Source organism: Marmota flaviventris, chromosome 12, assembly GCF_047511675.1.
Source record: "Marmota flaviventris isolate mMarFla1 chromosome 12, mMarFla1.hap1, whole genome shotgun sequence".
Lineage (NCBI taxonomy): Eukaryota > Metazoa > Chordata > Mammalia > Rodentia > Sciuridae > Marmota > Marmota flaviventris.
Genome location: NC_092509.1, coordinates 37,485,020 through 37,505,485, shown reverse-complemented (window position 1 = coordinate 37,505,485; position 20,466 = coordinate 37,485,020). Strand labels below are relative to the sequence as shown.

The following is a 20,466-nucleotide window of genomic DNA, read 5'->3' as shown; positions in this document are numbered from 1 at the left end:
CATGAGAAAGAGATGCAATTTCCTGAACACAGACCTGGCATCCTAACCCCCAAAACATGAACAACCTTCTTAGTTTTCCAGATATCAGCTGTGATTGCTGGGGCTAGAATTGTATTTGGTGGGAGTTATGCATTGAATTATTAGTAAAACTGACCATTTCTAAGATTCTAAATGACAATCTTCAATATCATGGATTCTCTCCTCTGTGTGAAAAGTGGTCACCGTTTGTCCAGGAGACAAGATAAGGCCTTTCTTTATGGTAGTACCCTCTTCTCTCTTGGATGTAGCTGGAAGAGGGCTTCAAAATTCTGGGGTGGGGTAAAGGATATGTGATGATTTGTTTGATTTAACTTAAAAACAGAATTGACTATCTATTAAGGTAAACTGATGTGACTTTAATTAGTATTGACTTCAAAGCGCTTACCTTAAAGAGCCACCACAGAGTCTGAAATCTGCACCATCAGACCAGCGCTACTTTGAATGAAGGCAGCATATATCCCTAAGTGTGTTCTCCATAGTGCATTGGCAGGTGTCGTACTAAGGAAAATAAATTACACACAGGTGTTCATTAATGTCCATAAATTTGGAGAAATACTAATTTAAACAACTAGCTGTTTTTCTGCTGGACTTACTGGTGCTTGGAAAAACTAAGAATCACCAATAAATGGAATATAATAGGCAAAGTTTTCCAAACTTGATTGGTCATGAGATAGTGTTTTATATAATGCATCTTGATAGACTGGTTTTCCTCACATTAGAAAAGTGGTCACAGATGTCCATGGATGTGTCTTGGTATCTTGGATGTGTCTTGGTCTATTATAACAAAAAATACCCTAAACTGGCTAGCTTTCAAGCCACAGAAATATATTGCTCACAGTTCTTGTTCTCTTGTTCATCGACGGCATTTACTTACTGAGCCCCCACGTGGTAGAAGAGGCCCCCTAGTTCTAGAGCACTAATCTCATTTCTGAAGGCTCCATCTTCATGACCTAATCACATGCCAAAGTCCTCCCCGTCTAATGCTATCACATTGGGAATTAGGTATTGATGTATGAACTTGGGCGGGACATAAATATTCAAACCATAGCAGTTTGCAAATATCATAACTAGATGGAACCACTCATGGATCCATGGTCAAGCATATGTACTTGTTTGTTTTGTTTTCCAAAAATAACTACTTTAGAGAACAACCACTTGCAGCAAAACAGAATTTTCATTTTGGAATGATTGCCAGCGAGTGACACCTAGAGGGTACTGGGGTTTGGGTGAGGAATACTGCCAGACTAGTGAGCTCATCAGAAACAAAACTACTTAGAAAGAGTTATAAGAAATCTCATGCTGAGAAGGGAGATTATAACAGGGAAGTAATAATGCTCGAGAATCAACAGAGACTGACATAGGAGTGAATTGTGAAAATGGTGGGAGATGCTAGGGGCAATTTTTCTTCATGGAAATCTTGGGCCCAGAACCATCCTTACCAGAAAACAAATAAATAAATAAAACACTACTTCTTACTATCAGACACAGCCAGCCATTTTAGCCCTCCCTGATTATAAGGAAATTACCTAAAAATAATTCTTTCTTGAGTCAAATAGAGTATAATCCCAGTGTGCAAAGTAGTGGAGAACTTCGTATATGTTTATGACTCTCCAGTGCTGTAAAGTTGACCATCAACTACATCTTAACTCCCACCCTTTTCTATGGAAAACTAGTTGATTTCATTATTTTAAAAACATTACTCAAACCATGCAAGTTTTAATACTGTATTTTGAATTTACTCTTCTGATGGGAGTTAAAGGTTTTCCTCCAAGGAAAATTACCCATAATCTTCTCCCCTAGAATGTCAATTTCTTCTGTAAAGTGAAGTTTTAGTTAAGACCCTGCATTAATCTGCAAATGCCATTCTGATTTTAAAATTTAATTTCTCCATTTACATGATTAGGGATTCTCTTTATCCTAAAAGAACTGTACAACATCACCTCTCACTATAACTGAATATGGTTCAAAAGAAAGCAATGATAAGGGTTTTGTTTTGGGAGATGACCATATCTCATCAGCACCATAATTTAATGAAGACAAGATGTGCATGTGGACTGTCACTTTGAGATGCATTCTTTTCCAATCAAAGGATAAATGTGTCTTGCTGTAAGAAGAGGGTTTCTTCTTCTTCTTCTTCCCACCCATGTTTTCCACCTAATATTCACATTCAATGAAATATTTTCATGTAAAATTCCTACTGCCTGTCAAAAGGCACAATCTGTCTATTATATGATGTGCTAAAATATTTGTACCTATCAACTGTTAATTAGCACGACAGCCTGCAACTTTTTTTTTTTAATTTACTGTAGCTCTTGGTGCCTGGGCTTAGGTTAATATTGCAGGCTGACATAACTGTTCTCTTTTTACACTTACTCCATGTTCCCTGGGTGCTGACAGAAATATTTTTTTATGCTGATAAGTCAGGCTGTCCTGTTATCTGAAAGAGGAAAGAAGGCAAGCAAAAAAAGTTAGGGAAATAAACATTTCCATAACTTCACCCATGCCAGAAGGAAAGTAATAATCCCATCTCTGAGGGGTCTAAGTGATATCTTATTCGTACATGATGTATTGTGAAATATTGAATTTGCCTGATGTCAAAAAATTGTTGTCTTCTATTACCATACTAAATGATGTGAGTCATAGTAGTTTGCCCTTTTAAATAAGTCCCTGACAAATCTCAAACTCTGTCTTTTCCACCTCTTCCCATCTTTGTCTTTCTGTCTATCCCCCATCAATCAGGAGGTCATCTTTAAATAAGACTGACTTAGGGTCTTGAATCTGAAATGAACCACAAGAATGGCTTGGTTCAGGACCAACTGCAAGGTCAGGAGCAGGCAATGAAGAGCCACAGTAGGTTGTCATGCAATTCATGAGCAAGAATCAACTCCCAAGACAGATGAAGGGACTTCTAGCCAATCTGCTAATCAGGTGGAGGAATTTCACAGCAACTCTCAGCAGCACAGGGCCACTTTTAAATATAGTACAGCTGTCCTAAACAAGCACAAATTAGCCACCAGCATCTTCATTCTGAGATCTTTGCCAAGGTTATCACTGGAGCACAGTTTCTATTATACACAGCCCGTGGTCATGAGAAGTGTGTCAAAATCAGCTGCAAAACAAGACAGATTAATTTCAATTTTCAGACCAATGATATGAAAATACCACTCCACTCAAAATAATGAAACACGATATCTACGATCATTGTCCTTTTATTTATCTATTCATTTAACTTTATGGAGTGAAAGATAAAGTCGACACTTCCTTACTTTGTCCTCTCCTCCATTCCCACTCCACTTCACATGACTTCTTATGGCAAATCATCCTTGGGTCCATCCTGGTGTCTATAGTTCCCATGTTTCTTCCTGTTACAATGACCTGGGTCAGGGTGTTTCCTTGGACAAGCCCAAGCAGTGTTAAGATGAAGGACTCCCCATTGTTAGGTGGTAGTTAGTAATGAACGGTGAAATGCAAGCCAGTAGCATGGCACGGTCACAGGTTTTTTTTTTTAATTGCTTTTAAGGCTAATGAATAATTGAGTAACTTGTAGAAAAATAACAGGTGTTCAAACCCTGAGAATAAACACATGGAAACAAAGGGAGACAATTAAGAAATGGGTCAATGGGGTTAATTCCAGACAGGGTCTACTGAGGTCATTATAAATTTAGAATGTATGGCCACAGATGTCTTAATGTATATCAGAAGGAAATGTCTTCAGTAGTACATCACACTGTGGTAAAGTTTGTCTGATCATTGACCCCAGCACCCACATTAACATAAGTCTGACTTGTAGATATAGCCCCTGCCTGAACAGGATGGTCGATGTGACAGTTCCAGAGAGGACCCACTAAGGTCAAAAACTCCCCTGCCTGATATGAAGGAGAAGTTACACACCTGATTGACCAAGATGATAGAAAGTAGACCGCAACTTTCAAAGCTAAGATAAAGCAGCAATAAATTTGGAAGCAGCATTGTTTCTTTTGTTATTCCTGATCAGAGATGACCCACTCTCTCTCTTCTTGAGAGTGTTCTTTACTTGAGCTTCACTTTCACTCATAATAAAATTATCTTGCCTGATTTTGCATTTGACTCTTAAGTTTTCTTTCATTGGAATGCAAGAACTAGGGTCTGGAGCTTCAGCTGCCCACTCTCCATGATGGTGTTTCTCACCTAACTTTGGGATTAAGAGGAATCAATCCTCAAGTCCAATGTGACTTAAAGTTATTTCTGCCTTATTTTCTATGTCTATGAAAATTGCCATCATTAGTTGATTTTAAAGACAAGTGAAATTTTGGCAAAGCCTTGTTAAGGAATATGGTGTCACTTTGCAGCTCCAATTTATAGTGGTAATATTTTCCCACTTTTTGAGATGCTGCATACAGGAGATGGAGGTGGTGAAGGTGCCTGAAATATAGGGTCTTTCTCTGAATCACACACACACACACACACACACACACACACACACACACACACAAATGATTACCATAAAGTTCAGAAGAGTGGCTGCCTCCTGTGGGGAGGTAGGTGAAATGGGGATAAGGCCATGCAAAGGACATCAATGGCACTGGTAATGTTGTCAGGTGATCACAGCTGCTTATCTTATTACTAGGCTTTTGTAACTTATGTAATACATACTGGATGTTTTCTTCTGTATCATTTTAGAAATACTATGTGCCTGATGTTCAAATAGGACTGTCTGTTAAAACTTGCACACATTCATACACCTTAAGTTAGAAAACACAGTTCTTTATGGAGATGACCAAGCCAACCTCACATTCTATTACCACCTAAAAATCAGATTAATGAAACACTCTATTTTAAAATGTTTTAAGGAATCTTAAGGCAAGAATGCCAAAGCCTAATATAGAAGCTTTCCTATTACATCTGTTACTACTGACACTTGTTCCAACCTTCCTCTTTCACACATGCAATGATTATAAAATGCTCTCCGACTCATCCTGCTTCTCTAAGGTTAAAACCTTTCTCTGGGACTTCAGGCTCTTTGTGTTAAAAGCCCTTTTGAGTTTACTTGTTTCTCAGCAGTTGGTGATTTTTTTTAAAAAAAAAAAAACCCTACTTCCAAGAAGAAAGGGTTGGCTACTAGATTTTTTAAAGATCTTCTTCTAGCTCTAAAAATCTTTGATTCTGTGATAATCAAGGCAAGTGCTAGCTTTCCTTTCCAACACCCTGTCGTTATAAAAGTATCTGGTTTCTTCCCTACCCAAGTGAAGAGAAAGAATAATGCTCTGGAATTAGAAAGAATTTTGATCCTTGACTCCTCTTTTTTTTTTTTTTTTACTCTCTGATAGGAGTCAACTTTCCTTACTTGTCAGAAGACCACTCCTGTTTCCTTCTTCTACCTCTGGTGGCTCCCCTACACACACACACACACACACACACACACACACACACACACACACACACACACACCGTCTCCAGGTTAATTCTAACAGTTATTGACCCCTTCACTATGCACTGTGCTAAACAGTTTCCTTGGATTTCTAAATAGTTCTTAGTTTGGGTTGTAGAGTTATCAAGTCCTAGATTTGAATCTCAGCCACTTAATGGCTTTTAGACATTGAACCAAAAGACTTTATTATCTCTGAGCCTGTATAAAATGGAGGATTATATGGATACAAAATCTTTAAAATGTTACAAAGAGCTACCAGGATACACACTGACACAGAGACTATCAGTAAGAGGATGGTTATTCTGTTACCATTATTATCATTACTGCAAGTGTCTCTGCATTGCCACTATGTTTAACTGAAGTTCCTAAATCCTTGCTCCTAGGCTCTTCTTAATCTAGGGTCTGTAATTTTCATGAGCCCAGTCTGGGAGTCTCCTGACCTTTGGATCTTGAGCTGTTGTCTGCAGTTCCTGGCATGGTGCTCTCTTAGAGTATGGAAACCTGAAGCCCACCTACCCTCTTGTCTAAAAGCACATTGCTTACTCAATTCCGTTTGCTATTTCCAGCTTCTCTGTACTTAAAGTAATTACTCTCTCCTGTCTAGCAAACCTCCCCATATGATTCTGAAGACTCTAGATAAGACACTTTCTAATTAATCTACACACCAACCCCATGAAGGTATGAAAGTCTTGGCCATCTTCAACATGTAAACTCTCTCTGTGGACCTTTCTTTGAAAGAAGGAGGCAGCTTCTTCAATTCTCATCCTTTCCCAGTGGGATGGAGCACATGTCAAATCTGCCTAGTTCCACAGCCTTGCCAAGCTTCCACGGAGTTCAGAAGTAGTATTATTAACTGAGTGGCCACAAGCCCTGCTAAATTACTAGTGTGACAGAAAAGGAAAATGAATCTTAGAGACAATAGTATTTCCATTTTATATGCGAGCACTGTAGCTCACAAAAATTAAAGAGTTTCCATTACAAGAAAATTGAAGAGCCAGGAATTAAGAAGTCCATCTGACTGCACAGTTACTTGTGAACATACTGTGGGTACTGCCTGTGTCCCCATGTTCCCTGAGAATGCAGCTACCACCAGCACACCCTGGCAGGAGACTCCTTCCAAAGAAAAGGTCCTGATCCCTTGCTCATTCTTCGTAGGAGATTGAAGCACATTGTTTTCTTCATTTATTCAAGCTACAACATGATTTTTGTATGCCCCAATAATTCTCTTAACAACATTTACTACATAAGCAAAAACATTCACAACCTACACGTGCAAAAGATTTCTTTAGCAGTAAAGGCTAAAAGGCTTGTGTTCTTTATGTTAAACAGTGATTAAAAACAGCATTTAAACAAAAGTTTCTGATTAGAAATTTAAACTAATTCCATGGGGAAAAAAATTAAAGATTTTCAAATGACAGTAAGAAATAGATTAATTTATTTAAAGAAAAATGTTATTTGATTGATAAATTTGTTATCCTTCCAGTATTTGGTTCAAGTCTACATTGTTTTGCTTTTCAGTCCTGGGAAAACTACCATTTGGTATTCTACACAGACAAGACACACATTCTTGGACTTAACAGTTAATGAACAGCTTTCCTGCCAACTTTTGGGGGTTTAATTCATTCTGTTTAAACTAATTTTCAACACTGCATTTATTAAAGATCAATAATAACATTATTGTGTGCTAATAGATTCCTCTGATACTTAAATAATTATCTCAAGGATTTGAAAGCCATTTAATATTAAGTTATTAATGTCTGGCTAATGGAGAGTAGTTTTCAATTTGCAAATGGGTACATCCAATTCTCCTGCCAAGACAATATTCTGTTAGTCAGGCTAGGCTATCTGCAGTAACAAATATGTAATTCCCATATCTCAGCGACTTAAAACAACAAAACTATATGCTTTCTGGTTAAAGTTCTGTTCAGTTAGCTCCAGAGTCATTCAGATACAATCTCCTGTCCTCTTGAGGCTTCTTTCCCCACATCCTTAGAGTTCTTTACATCCAGACCACAGATGGAGGAGAAGAGGGGATGGTGATTGGATGGGAGTTTTGTTCACTAGTCAGTTCTAGAAGGCACATGTCACTTCTACCAAGAGCCACCAATGGACCACACCTAACTGCAAGGGAGGCTGGAAAATACAGCATATTTCCTATGCTTCCAGTGAGCAACCAGTCACCAGATACGAATTAGCTTTTGTCACAAATACCAAAAGGAATTGCTAAATTAGAAACATAAACAAGGCAATAGCAGCAGAAAAAAAAGCAAGGCCAATGATTTCTTTTATATTAATGGCAATTAATTTAAAACGATAGCTTTTATTATTTAATACTTGCAAATACAAGTGAGAGTCATAGGTATTCTAATTCAAGGTTTCACAGGATATCTACAAATGGCTGTCTAAAGTCAAGCACTTTTTTCTTATTTATTGTACCTAACAACAAAATTTACCAGTTTAACCATTTTTAAGTGTACAGTTCAGTGGCATTAAGTATATTCACTTTGTTGGGCAGCTATCACCAGAAAGTGTGCCTTTAAATAACTTCTCATTTTCCCTATAACTAACCCCTAGCAACCACCATGCTACCTTCTGTCTCTTTGAATCTGACTATCAAAGGTACTTTGAATAAGTAAAAGAATACGACACTTGTTTGTTTGTTTTTTGTTTTTTTTTGTTTTGTTTTTTTTTTGAGTCTGGCTTATTTCACTTGGCATAGATTCTTCAAGATTCATCCAAGGTTAAGGTGAAGTGAAATCCTATTGCATGTATATAACACGTTTTGTTAAACTGTTCATCTATCAATGGACATTTGGGCTGTCTCCACCTTTTGGCAATTGTGAATACTGTTACTATGAACATGGATGCCTGAATATCTTTTTGAGTACTTGTTTTCACTTCTTGATAACATATCAAGAAGAGGAATTGCTGGATCACATGGCAATTCTATATTTAGTTTAGTTTAATTTTTGAGGAACTGCCATAAACTTTTTCAAAGCAGCAGTAAAAGTATTTTTTGAGACAAACTTGTAATCAAATCTCTAAAAAAAAGAGTATAGTTATTTATTGATAAAGGCATAGTCCCTATTTAAAAGGTTTACTCAATTGGGGGGTTATATGTTTACAATTTAGCTCTTTAAAAACTAGAATAGTTTCAATTTCCTTTTTTCCACTATTAAGTGAAATAATAAAATATATTGAATAGTTAGTTGTGTTCTCTGTGATATAAAAAGATTAAGAATTTGATAGAAAATGATATGTGCTGAAAGTTCTGGGCCTCTTAGGACATTGGTATCGAAAAGTTTTTCTAGAAATGATAAGAATGGTTTATCCCATCATGACTGAAATGTAAACTAAGAACATCTCTGTACCACTGTAAATGTTAACTTCTAATTAACAATAAAAACCTGACAGTAATGCTACTTAAAGAATTGACATAATTGGCCTTGCCTTTTTTCTGCTGCTTATCTGATAATTATATCTAGGTTACTTTATATTTTATTGTGTGTAGACTGTTTCTATAGGCTAGCTTTGTATGAATATTTAAAACACTAACGAGGGTGATGAAAACCTGGGTACATTCTAGAAATTTAACCCAAACAGCAAGGGGCTTTGAATGTTTGGTTTGGATTTCATTCTCTCTGCCAATTTAGCATTTCTGAGGAAATGCTGTTGAAATTCAAAGATACTATGAAAATGAAAAGCAAGTACTGCAGAAATGAGAGTGTATTTGAACCACACCCTTAACAGAGAGATTGATTTGGAAACCTTTGGTTCTTTAATACTCTGATTTTTAACTTTGGTATTTCAACTATAGGTCATTGATATTGTAGTTTCAAAAAAATATTTCCAAGTTTTTTTTTTCTCCAGAAGGAAATACTTAAAAGTGAAATTGGGCACAAGTTTGAGACCAGATTATCATTTTTGATAGCAGAACATCATTAAAAAACCCTTAATGTTTGCCCATATCCAGGGCTGGTACATTTTGAGGTCTGTACTGAAGAATGTTTATTTTGCTTTTTTTAAAATACAATAGCATTTGGTGCTCAATTAAGCACAATAGTGCTTAAATTACTTATGATGTGCAATGAGATTAGAGTATATATCCAGAAACTATTTGCTCAATTTTTTCATTGTCATACCTTGGGTTCATATGATCTTCTTGCCACTGGTTGGAACATGCCTTTTCAAACAGTTTGATACAGTTTCTGATATAAATCTTTTGCATTTTAATTTGAAGTTTCTTTGTGGATATTTCTTTCAAAGAGAAAACCTAGAGTGTTTTCTCTTTAACACTATCTTTTAAAGGGGTAAAGTCATAGAAATAGAATCAGCATGTGAAATTCATTACAAATCTTGCTCAAAGGGTTTAATATAGGCAGCAGAGAATTTAGTAACTTCCATAAAGAAAAACCAAAGTCATTTTTTAGCATGAGCCTTGTGTATAATTTTACATCTGGCAGCATGGACCACTAAAGTACATAACATTATAAATAATGGACTTTTAGGCCTCTCCTTAACAACCATTATCAGGTACACATTTGTATGGCTTTATGGTAGCAGTGAATGCAATCAAAGTGATAGCCAGCACTGAATCTCTCAGAAGCCTCCCTCGATCCATCTGTTCATTATACAATCTCAGTAGGAGCCCAGTCATTCTAGGAATATTCAATTCTCCCAGTACTCATACCTCTGTAGTTCTTAACCTCTACATTTGTTCTTGTCTCTCCTATTCTTGGGCACTACTTTTATCCCCATCCCTGTCCTAAGAGTTACTCAGTCATACTCTTTAAGCACCATTGTCCTTTCTCCTCAATATCTTCTCTCCCCCTATCCCTTACCAACCAGCCCCTTTTCTCAATAACTTCTCCTACTTTTACACTCCCAGGAAAGCAAAGCAAAACAAAATTTCAAAAGTCATGTATTTCTCCTTTTCTTCCTCCTCCTCCTCCTCCTTCTTCTTCTTCTTCTTCTTTTCCCTGACTTAAATGGGTAAATTTTTTAGTCTTCTATCAAAGTATTCCATTCTCTAAAAGTTGATGTTAATGAAACTGTTAGTATGCTTTATATCTGTAATTGCAGGGAAATACTCTTACCACACGCATGATGCTTTAAAAATCAAACAAGGCACCCTACCTATACCTGTTATAAAGTCTGACAGAGTTGATCTCAACAAATATCATTGATTATTATTAAAACTACCTTCCTTTGAAATGACTTCTGTAGGTTCTGCCAACAATGAATGCCCATCCTCTTTTTCTCAAATTTCAGGGGAAAGTTGAGTGTGGTGTACTACCTGAAGGTATTCCTCTTTATTGTGACACCGGCTCCTAATACCATCTTTTGCACAGACTCACCCATATTTCCAAAGCCTATTTCAAACAGTCACATAAAGTTCAGGGGCCAGTTCAAATGCTGTCATACACCCCTCTAATTTTAAAGATGAGGAAACTCTGGCCCAGGGGCATGAAATAAAAAAAAGAAATGGGACTACAAACCCAAAGTTCTATGTATTCAGCACAGGGATCCAGAACCTATCATGATACCAAATTGCTGGCACCACCTCTGGATTTTGTTTTCCTTGGTGAAAGGCCCCATTGTTCAGAACTGGGATCTGAGGGAAATGCAGCTGCTTCCTTTCCCCTTTGGGACCTGGACCTTAATTCTTTCAAACTATCCAAACCAAAGATAGATAAGAAATCTCTCTTTGCATGATATATGGGAATATATACACAATAGACTCTTGCACTGAGTAAGTGGACTCCCAGTCCAGCCGCAGAGCCCATCCTGCTGCTGCAAGCCTGCTTGCATAGGTGTAGGCTGCCAGCTGGCTGGAGCCCAGACACAGTCAGGACACAGACCTTGGCAGGGCAGAAACTTACTGGGCGTGGCCAGAGCCCGACGGGCGTGGCTTTCGACCAGGTGGGGCGTGGCCGGGGCCCACTGGGCGTGGCTTTGGACTAGGTGGGGCGTGGCCGGGGCCCGTTGGGAGTGGTCTAGGGCTAGGGGCGGGGAAAAGACCAAAGGGTAAAGTGAAGTGGGAGGGGAGTCGAGAGACGGAAAAGGCGGGCAAGTTGGCCTCGCCCCGGGTCCCTGGGGAGAAGGCGGCGAGCTGAGTGGAGGGAAGGTGCCCGAGAACCGGAGCGGGCGCGGAAGCTGTGGGCCCGGTAGGAAGGGTGGGGCCCGACGCTGGGGCCGGGGGCCAGGCCCGGGGATTTTGAAGCGGCCTGTGCTGAGAGGCTCTGCTGCCCTCCCCATGCGCCCGGGGACGGCTGCAGACTGGGAGCGCAGGCTGCGGGAGCTCGGGCCTAGGAAGCTGTCCTGGGCTCCAATGGCTGCTTGCCCCAAGTCTGAAGTCCCTGGAAGCCTGACTTGAAAGCAAGAGACTGAGGGTCGCCCCTTGCGACGCCAGCTCCGCACGTTGGTGTCTTTGCGCATCGGTGCCGAGGCAGAGGCGCCTGTTCTCTGCTCGTGCTCCTTCAATAAGCTTTGGACATCATACCGCTCAGCCTAGGGCCTTAGTCTTGGCATTTATTTTTACCGTCTCTCGGTTCTTCTGTCATAAAGATATTCCAAACTCTCGGGTGCGCCTTCCTAGGGATAATGGGCCAGGTAGGCGCAGGCGTGGTTTGGGTGTTTGTAAACACGCCTCAGGTGCAGTGGTACCTGCCTGGGAGGACATTTGCAGATGAGAACTTTCGTGTTATGTAGAAACCCTAGTCCACTCGTCCTTAAATCACTTCTAGAGTGGAGGAAACTGACAAGCATTTATTCCTGTCCTAAAGGATCATCACATTCCTTGTCGCAGAGAATGAATGTTATAAGAAAAGAGGCTTAGGACTTATGACATCTACTTAGCCTGTTACATTTGATTTTACATAGACAGTAGGCATGTTCGGCAGCTATCCTCAAGGCCTGGGGTAATTCCAGAAATAACTAACCCCTTTCAAAAAGAAATCCCAGTGCAAATTGAAAAACAACAACAAAAAAAAAAAAAAAACTGAATTTTTTAAAAGGGGGGAGCTATCAGAAAATTTGCTGACTATTGTTGTAAAACTTGCAACTTAATTTTTAAGAAGATAGTTGAAGCACCAGATTTGCAAAGTGTGAATTTATAAAATCATATTTTCTTTTGAGGAAGTTGGATGCTGCTTTAGTGTTAGATAAGTCATTAAAATATATAATATAGATTTTTTTACATAAATGAGGAAATATATTTTATTCTTATTGCTTGATTTTGAAATCATTATAGGAATGACTACATGCTCACACCTACTTTTTCTTTTTTCTTTTCTTATCCTTTTTTCTTTTCTTTTTTTTTTTCCCCTGACCATAGAAGTTAATGGCCAGGAGGAGTGGTGACTGAGTCCTGCACTCTCTAGTGTTGTCTACAACACAGCACTGTAGTCTCGTGGTACAGATGAGAATGTTAAGTAAGGCACAGGGAGCCACAGTGCCTGAAAGTTTAAAGGCAGAAAAAATAAATGTTTTTCTGACTCTAAAGCCTGTACTCTTACCCTTGGACCACCCCACACTTTGTACATCACTCGTCTGCCCTCTATCCAACAAGGACTAAAGGTACAGGGCGGTGAGAGTGGTTGCTGGTTTAAAGAACTTTGGACCTCTAATGAGGAGACTCTATTTCTAGCTCTTGTTCTAGCTCTGTGACTTTGTATAAGTTGTTTATCTTGTATAGGCACATGAAGGTAAATTAATTTCTAGATCTCTGCTTTATTTAATAGTGTATGGGTTTATGAAAATCAGATCCTGATTTTAGCATTTAATGATATCTTCAGTATTCTTTGATGTTGAAATTATCAAGTAGTCAGGAAGGATGGATTTATTCAATCAATAAATATATGCTTGTACCTAGACATACACTGGCACTACAATAGAGACCAGGACAAAGCAAAAAACAGAAAAATGGAGAAGGGAGCACTTTGGACATAGTGATACAGAAGAGGCCTCATCAATGAGATTGCTTTGGAAGGAGAAGGACTTGATGTTCATTTCTATCACTGAGTCAACAAGGGCAGAGGAGGCACGAAGGGATGATACACTCTAGAAATTGCCAGAAGGCTGGAGTGTCTACAGCTTGAGTGATTGGCCCAATAGCAAGTTTGAAAGCTGTGTGGGACAGGTTATGCTGGGCTTTGGGCAGTCTGCTAAGGACTCTATATTTAAATGTAATAGCTACTGGGAGCCACTGGAAGATTTTAGACAGGGGAGTGACATGAAGGTGGCTATGATGAAGCCCAAACAAATGCTGATGATGGCTCAGGTCAGGGTAGTACAGAGGAGACGGAGAAAGTAGAATTTTCAAATGTCACTTTAACACTAATGCCTTCCTGACCACCTTGTTTAAAAGAACCTTCCGGCACCCCTCACACACCCTAGCATATTCCTACTCCCTTTACTTTCCCTCCATGTTATTTATTCCTGTATGACATGCTGTATGTTTTATTTGTAAATTGTTATTTACTCCTCCCTTAAGAATGTCAAGTACTTGAAGACTGAGTTTCTTTCTTTCTTTTTTTTTTTTGCCTGTTTTGTTTACTGTTGATTTTCCAGTAGCTAATGCTGTGTCTTATGCAAAGTAGAATCTTAATGCATATTTATTGAATGAACGGATTTGTTAAGTATTTTGTATTTTGATTCCATAGAACTTGCTGATGAATTGAATATAGTAGTGAGAGAAAAGGAAAATTCAAAGGTGATTCTCAGTTTGCTAGCTTAAAAACAGGGCAGATGTCAATGTTAATTACCAAGAAGAGGAAGGTAAGGGAAAGAACAAATTGGGGATCAGGATGGGAGCTAGAAAGTTGTATTTCATACATATTAAGTCTGTGGTACATGGACTAGTTATCTACCGCTACGTTTTAAAGTGCCCTAAAATTTAGCAAATTAATAGCAGGCATTTATTATCTCATAGTTTCTGTGGGTCTGGATTTTGCATGTGGTTTGCTTGGGTGGTTCTGGCCCAAGGTCTCTTATGAGGTTGTCGTCATCACAAGGCTTAATGGAGGCTGAAAGATGTGCTGCTTAGCTCTTTCATATGACTGTTGACAGACTACAGCTGACTCTTAGCTGAAGATCTCAGTTCCTCACCTCATGGATCTCCATGAGGGCAGCTTATAATATGGCTTCATTCAGAATGAATCCAAGAAAGAAAGAGAACCCATAGTGAAGCCACAGTCATTTTAGAACCTGATTTCAGAAGTGGCATACTATCACTTCTGCCGCTTGCAACTGGTCACACAGACCAAACCTGGTATGGCCTGCAGGGAAGTACACAAGATAGAAGTACCATGAGGGTTGGTTGTTGGGAGCACTGTAGCGGCCACCTGTTACAAGGTCGGGTTGCTGTGGTTTGAATGTGGTTATTCCCCCAACAGTTCAAGCACTGGACAATGCCCAATGTAATGGCATTGAGAGAGAGTGGAATGTTCAAGTGGTGTGACTTAGTGGGAGATAATTAGATCACAGGAACATGTCCTCAGAAGATAATAACACCTATTTCTTGGGAGTGTATTAGGTCTTGTGGAAGTGGATTGGTGAACAAAAAGTGTAACTTAACTCAATTTAAAGTGTGAGCAGTTAAATTTTAAGCCAGACGGTAGCAGAAAACAGAGCACACAGAGATTGAACATTTAGAATCCTGAGAAGTACATGTGTGTATATGGTATGTACCTGGTCTGGGACTTGTCAACAGGTTCCTGTGATTATAGTAAGTAGAGAATCCCTCTCCTAGACTACCTACCATACACAGGTGAAGGTCTGAATCACAGATATCCAGAAATTTCTGTCTCCAGTTTACCAGACTTGGGAGCCTCAGAGAAGGGTCTGCACACGTTCATCTTATAAATAATGCAGTTTTACTGTTGGAGAGATGGCAGGTGCATGAGGTCCCATAATGCTTTGGTCAGCCTTGTGATTTTAATCAAAGGGGACAAAAATAGTATTTAGATGCAAAGATTTTAGAGATTGCTCTTCTAATTAAACCTGAAGACAAAATGATGAACTGTATATCATGGGACGAACTTGGACTATATTCACCCTTGCTTCTGAGTACTATACATGAGGAGTCAGTCTTCCCAAATGTCTCAAATATTTCAGTAAACCATAGAATAACCATAATGAAAATTCCTGGTTAACTCTATCCTGCTCAGTGACCCTGTGAACTTGACTGAGATGGTTGTTAATGTATATTTTTTCATATAACAAAACAAATGCGGCCCAGTTCTTTATTTATTTATTTGCTGCTCTTTTGTATTTTCAATGGTCTAGGTTTTTCTTTTTTTTTTTTTTAATTTTTATTGTTGGTTGTTCAAAACATTACATAGTTCTTGACATATCATATTTTACACTTTGATTCAAGTGGGTTATGAACTCCAATTTTTACTCCGTATACAGATTGCAGAATCACATCGGTTACACATCCACTGATTTACATATTGCCGTACTAGTGTCTGTTGTATTCTGCTGCCTTTCATATCCTCTACTATCCCCCCTCCCCTCCCCTCCCCTCTTCTCTCTTTACACCATCTACTGTAATTCATTTCTCCCCCTTGTTTTTTTTTTTCCCTTTCCCCTCACTTCCTCTTGTATGTAATTTTTTATAACCATAAGGGTCTCCTTCCATTTCCATGCAATTTCCCATCTCTCTCCCTTTCCCTCCCACCTCTCATCCCTGTTTAATGTTAATCTTCTTCTCATGCTCTTCCTCCCTACTCTGTTCTTAGTTACTCTCCTTATATCAAAGAAGACATTTGGCATTTGTTTTTTAGGGATTGGCTGGCTTCACTTAGCATAATCTGCTCTAATGCCATCCATTTCCCTGCAAATTCCATGATTTTGTCATTTTTTAATGCAGAGTAATACTCCATTGTGCATAAATGCCACATTTTTTTTATCCATTCGTCTATTGAAGGGCATCTAGGTTGGTTCCACAGTCTTGCTATTGTGAATTGTGCTGCTATGAACATCGATGTAGCAGTGTCCCTATAGTATGCTCTTTTTAGGTCTTTAGGGAATAGACCAAGAAGGGGAATAGCTGGGTCAAATGGTGGTTCCATTCCCAGCTTTACAAGAAATCTCCATACTGCTTTTCAAATTGGCCGCACCAATTTGCAGTCCCACCAGCAATGTACAAGTGTACCCTTTTCCCCACATCCTCGCCAGCACTTGTTGTTGTTTGACTTCATAATGGCTGCCAATCTTACTGGAGTGAGATGGTATCTTAGGGTGGTTTTGATTTGCATTTCTCTGACTGCTAGAGATGGTGAGCATTTTTTCATGTACTTGTTGATTGATTGTATGTCCTCCTCTGAGAAGTGTCTGTTCAGGTCCTTGGCCCATTTGTTGATTGGGTTGTTTGATCTCTTATTGTCTAATTTTTTGAGTTCTTTGTATACTCTGGATATTAGGGCTCTATCTGAAGTGTGAGCAGTAAAGATTTGTTCCCAGGATGTAGGCTCCCTATTTACCTCTCTTATTATTTCTTTTGCTGAGAAAAAACTTTTTAGTTTGAGTAAGTCCCATTTGTTGATTCTAGTTATTAACTCTTGTGCTATGGGTGTCCTATTTAGGAATTTAGAGCCCGACCCCCACAGTATGTAGATTGTAGCCAACTTTTTCTTCTATCAGACGCCGTGTCTCTGATTTGATATCAAGCTCCTTGATCCATTTTGAGTTAACTTTTGTGCATGGCAAGAGAAAGGGATTCAGTTTCATTTTGTTGCATATGGATTTCCAGTTTTCCCAGCACCATTTGTTGAAGATGCTATCCTTCCTCCATTGCATGCTTTTAGCCCCTTTATCAAATATAAGATAGTTGTAATTTTGTGGATTGGTTTCTGTGTCCTCTATTCTGTACCATTGGTCCTCCCGCCTGTTTTGGTACCAGTACCATGCTGTTTTTGTTACTATTGCTCTGTAGTATAGTTTGAGATCTGGTATCGCTATACCGCCTGATTCACACTTCCTGCTTAGAGTTGATTTTGCTATTCTGGGTCTTTTATTTTTCCATATGAATTTCATGATTGCTTTATCTATTTCTACAAGAAATGCCGTTGGGATTTTGATTGGCATTGCATTAAACCTATAGAGAACTTTTGGTAATATCGCCATTTTGATGATGTTAGTTTTGCCTATCCATGAACAGGGTATATTTTTCCATCTTCTAAGATCTTCTTCTATTTCTCTCTTTAGGGTTCTATAGTTTTCATTGTATAAGTCTTTCACCTCTTTTGTTAGGTTGATTCCCAAGTATTTTATTTTTTTTGAGGATATTGTGAATGGAGTGGTTGTCCTCATTTCCATTTCAGAAGATTTATCGCTGATATACAGGAATGCATTAGATTTATGCGTGTTGATTTTATATCCTGCCACTTTGCTGAATTCATTTATTAGCTCTAATAGTGTCTTTGTAGACCCTTTTGGGTCTGCTAGGTATAGAATTATGTCACTGCAAATAGTGATAATTTAAGTTCTTCTTTTCCTATTTTTATGCCTTTAATTTCTTTCGTCTGTCTAATTGCTCTGGCCAGTGTTTCGAGAACTATGTTGAACAGAAGTGGTGAGAGAGGGCATCCCTGTCTTGTTCCAGATTTTAGAGGGAATGCCTTCAATTTTTCTCCATTCAGAATGATGCTAGCCTGAGGCTTAGCATAGATAGCTTTTACAATATTGAGGTATGTTCCTGTTATCCCTAGTTTTTCTAGAGTTTTGAACATAAAGGGATGCTGTACTTTGTTGAATGCTTTTTCTGCATCTATCGAGATGATCATATGGTTCTTATCTTTAAGTCTATTGATGTGGTGAATAACATTTATTGATTTCCGTATATTGAACCAGCCTTGCATCCCAGGGATGAATCCTACTTGATCATGGTGCACAATTTTTTTGATATGTTTTTGTATCCGATTTGCCAGAATTTTATTGAGGATTTTTGCATCTAGGTTCATTAGAGATATTGGTCTGTAGTTTTCTTTCTTTGAAGTGTCTTTGTCTGGTTTAGGAATCAGGGTGATGTTGGCCTCGTAGAATGAATTTGGAAGTTCTCCCTCTTTTTCTATTTCCTGAAATAGCTTGAAAAGTATTGGTATTAGTTCTTCGTTAAAGGTTTTGTAAAACTCTGCTGTATACCCATCCGGTCCTGGGCTTTTCTTAGTTGGTAGTCTTTTGATGGCTTCTTCTATTTCCTCAATTGATATTGTTCTGTTTAGGTTGTCTATATCCTCCTGACTCAATCTGGGCAGATCATATGACTTAAGAAATTTATCGATGCCTTCACTATCCTCTATTTTATTGGAGTATAAGGATTCAAAATAATTTCTAATTATCTTCTGTATTTCTGAAGTGTCTGTTGTGATATTGCCTTTTTTATTCCGTATGCTAGTAATTTGAGTTCTCTCTCTTCTTCTCTTCGTTAGCATGGCTAAGGGTCTGTCGATCTTATTTATTTTTTCAAAGAACCAACTTTTAGTTTTGTCAATTTTTTCAATTGTTTCTTTTGTTTCGATTTCATTAATTTCAGATCCGATTTTAATTATTTCTTGCCTTCTACTTCTTTTGCTGTTGTTTTGCTCTTCTTTTTCTAGGATTTTGAGATGAAGTGTGACATCATTTATTTGTTGTTTTTTTTTTCTTTTTTTAAGGAATGAACTCCAAGCAATGAATTTTCCTCTTAGAACTGCTTTAATTGTGTCCCATAGATTCCGATATGTTGTGTCTGTGTTTTCATTTATCTCTAAGAATTTTTTAATTTCCTTCTTGATGTCTTCTATAACCCATTGATCATTCAGTAACCTATTGTTCATTCTCCAAGTGATGCATGATTTTTCCTTCTTTCTTTTATCATTGATTTCCAGTTTCATTCCATTATGATCAGATAAGATGCATGGTATTATCTCTACACCTTTATATTGTCTAAGAGTTGCCCTGTGACATAATATATGATCTAGTATTGAGAAGGATCCATGTGCTGCTGAGGAAAAAGTGTAACTGCTTGTTGTTGGGTGGTATTTTCTATATATGTCAATTAAGTCTAGGTTATTAATTGTATTATTGAGTTCTATAGTTTCTTTATTCAACTTTTGTTTGTAAGATCTGTCCAGTGGTGAGAGAGGTGTGTTGAAGTCTCCCATAATGATTGTATGGTGGTCTATTAGACTCTTGAACTTGAGAAGAGTTTGTTTGATGAACATAGCTGCACCATTGTTTGGGGCATATATATTTATGATTGTTATGTCTTGTTGGTGTATGGTTCCCTTGAGCACTATGTAGTTTCCCTCTTTATCCCTTTTGATTAACTTTGGCTTGAAATCTATTTTATTTGATATGAGTATGGACACTCCTGCTTGTTTCCAAAGTCCATATGAGTGATATGATTTTTCCCCACCTTTCACCTTCAGTCTATGTATGTCTTTTCCTATCAAATGTGTCTCCTGTAGGCAGCATATTGTTGGATCTTTTTTTTTTTGATCCATTCTACTAGCCCGTGTCTCTTAATTGGTGAGTTTAAGCCATTAACATTTAGGGTTATTATTGAGATATGGATTGTTCTTCCAGCCATATTATGATACTTTACATGGTTTGTTTTTCCTCTTTGATTATTTCTTCCCTTTACTGTACTGTTGGTTTTTATTGTTATTTTCCATTTTCTCTTCCTGTAATGTTTTGCTGAGGATGTTTTGAAGAGATTGTTTTCTAGCTGCAAATTCTTTTAACTTTTGTTTACCATGGAAGGTTTTAATTTCATCCTCCATCCTGAAGCTTAATTTTGCTGGATACACAATTCTTGGTTGGAACCCATTTTCTTTCAGCGTTTGAAATATGTTATTCCAGGATCTTCTAGCTTTCAGAGTCTGTGTTGAAAGATCAGCTGTTATCCTGATTGGTTTACCCCTAAATGTAATCTGCTTCCTTTCTCTTGTAGCTTTTAAAATTGTCTCCTTATTCTGTATATTGGGCATCTTCATTATAATGTGTCTAGGTGTGGATCTCTTATGATTTTGCAC

At 38.2% G+C, this 20,466-nt stretch overlaps 1 protein-coding gene across 2 annotated transcripts in view; it reads left to right on the top strand.

The window, feature by feature from the left end:
• The first annotated feature begins 11,527 nt into the window (after window positions 1-11,527).
• The window catches only part of Pter (phosphotriesterase related), a 67,624-nt gene continuing 58,685 nt past the window's right edge, over window positions 11,528-20,466 (top strand). For both annotated transcript variants that reach the window (XM_027928582.2, XM_071599864.1), the window contains exon 1: window positions 11,528-11,613. The gene's annotated coding sequence lies outside the window, so the exon portion shown is untranslated. The remainder of the gene's footprint in view (window positions 11,614-20,466) is intronic.